Raw genomic sequence first — 2,897 nt, 5'->3', positions numbered from 1 at the left:
ATGCAAACAAAATCAGAAAAAAGAAGAATGAATGAAATGAATTTTTTGCAGATTGCCCCTCGCAAGCAATAATGATTAAGATCATCAATCAGAAATGATTATTTTAATGATTAGTACCAGTACTAGCTTGGTCATCATTGTCATCTAGTAAGACTCATCCTTCAACCGTACTTTAATAATTAAGATCATCGATGCATATAGAACAGTTATTCGTATCTCATTCTTGTTGCAATTTTGAAATACGACAAAAATATGACATACCAATAAAAATCTCTAAATAGTACCGTTTATTTCCATCAATACAAGAAATTTTATATGCATATGTAAGAAATATATCATTTTTGTTTACTTTATCTAATCAAGACTTCCTTCTTTACAGTGCTTTTTTGTGGAATGGTCTTTAATATATTTTTCCATTTCATTTGTGTATGTTGTTTTTTTATGTGTGTTTTTCTGAAATCTATTTGAAATGATTAGGCTTTTATGCGAAGATTATTTAAACCTAATTTTCCATCGAACCCATTTTGGTCAACTTCAAGTTTATTTTATCATTAGCCTCATGATAGATAAAGGTTTACTGGTTTTTCTTTAAATCTGTTTTTGACTGTTTGTATTTTTTTTCCAAATTACTTAAGCATTTTCAGAACAATCCTTTTCAGTATTTGTCTTAATTAAGAAAAAAAGCTCTGGAAGGTCAAAGTTGTTAAAATTGATTTGTAGGAAGAGGAAAATCTAATTGAATGGGACGTTTGCACCATTGCTTGATTTTTTTGTCCTACAAAAGAAAAATGGTTATAAAGTCTTTTGAAATTCAACAGCATTTGGACAGGACTAAGAAGCAAGTTAACATAGGGTATCAAATATCTTTGGTGCCAAGCATTTCAGTGAGCTTTATTTTTTTTTATTTTTATTTGTTCTAAAAATGATATGTTGGTACCACGTTAAAAGTGATACCTTATTAAGGGTCGAATCCTATTTTTCACTTAAAAAACAAATTGAGAGAGGATAAGGATTCCCTCTCGTCCAGTTTTTTTTTTTTTTTTCTATAAATTTTGTAGTATGCATTATTAATAGATTTCAGTACACAAATGTTAACAAAATTGACGACAAATCTTTCGAAGATGATGATAATTGAACTGTAGTTATGGTTAATTTTGCAGCTTTGTTTATTTGTGAGCAAAAAGGCAAAATATATTATGGAAATATTTAGTATTCAAGATTTCCAATTCACTGAATGATTTATTTTTCATGTTACACTTCTATTACAGGCACTTTTGTTACTGGCTTGGATGCTCGATTAGTTCACAATTTATGGTTGAATTATGCAGAAAGCTAATGACCAGAAGATTTATAACTTAAAGATCCGAAATGGTGCAATATGTTTCGAAATCCAGCAACTGCCCAGTTCATGTATCGAAAGATGGTTGATTTTTTAGATTCCTTATGACTTTGATTAGACAATATTTTTCCGCTTTCAACAAATTAGGAAAATTTTGTATTATTTTTCTGGCATCAATGTTCTTTGTACTTTTAAAATCAAATTGTTGCTTCATTTTTGTTGAAAATTGCTTTTTGTTGCAACTTTTTATTCACTGTTATATTGCTGATAACGAATTATTTCCTTAGCTCATCATTAATCATTCCTTTTGTGTTTCCAATAGTTTAATTTAGACTTCCATGTAACAGTGTTTTTGAAATTCATCTGATAATTTTGAGAATATAAAAAGTTGTGAATTACTGGAATTCATGTAAGTTCGTGATGTTGAGCTATGCCAAATCTATGTTTAGATAAATTTTAGTTAATCGAGAGAAGAACGATGAGTAACTCTATCATGTAATACATGTTCGAATTGATAATCAGTTTGATAGCAATGTTTGTTACTTCTTTGCTTGCAATCACAAAGATATATTTATTCGCGAGTGATTAGATGGATATTCCTTGGTTAGCAAAAATCCCTCTGCTCTAAAGTAGCTATTTTACATAAGTAAGGATTAACTTTTCATTGATCATTTCAACATAGTCATTGAAATTTAAGTATGCTTTTAGAATAAGCTACACATTTAGTGAGCCGGAGGTTAAAAATAAAAATACCTACCAGAGTTCAATTGGAATGTCAAGACTCCATACGTGATTAGTGATTTTTTAAGTCAAAGAAAAATTAGTTGAAATTCACTCTATTGGTGAACTGCTATTGTAGTATTTACAGTTTACTTTAATTACTTTAATTATTGTTTACTTTAATTTCCAATACACTTATATGACTTATTATATTTTGGACAATTCAATTCCTACATATTTACATAGTCAGATATAGTGGACCATGTGGTTTATAATACTAAAAGTCAGCTCATTTAATCATTTGGATCATATTAAATCACTTCAAAAAGTACCTTGAAAAGAAGTTAGTGTTAAAATTGATTTCATATCAAACCATTCACAGATACTACTTCTAGGATCTATTATTTGGTAAAGTTCCCATTAATAAATTAATGGGTATGTTTGTAATGCTTAGATATTGTTTGTTACCTTTATCAATATAACAGTAAATGAATTTTCTATATATCTCAATAACTGTTTTCATTATAATATTCCTTGTTCTTTTATCTTTACAGCACTGATCGAATTTCCTCCTCTCTTTCCCTCTCTCTCTCTTCCTTTCTGAAAGAGAGAAGAAAACCTGTGTCGATGATCAAGAACTGACTTCATTGTTAATTGTTAAGGGTGATCGGTCACCGGTAAACAGTTTGATGGATTGAGTGTAATAGGATATTTTTGCGATTTTTTACATGTTTGCATGACTACACTACACTACACTAAACTACACTACACTGCACTACACTACACTACACTACACTGTACTACACTATGCACCACTATACTACACTACACTACGCTA

Source organism: Loa loa (assembly GCF_000183805.2).
Source record: "Loa loa unplaced genomic scaffold supercont3.272, whole genome shotgun sequence".
NCBI classification, from domain to species: Eukaryota; Metazoa; Nematoda; class Chromadorea; order Rhabditida; family Onchocercidae; genus Loa; species Loa loa.
The sequence above is the reverse complement of the archived record's forward strand: the minus strand, read 5'-3'. Positions refer to the sequence as shown.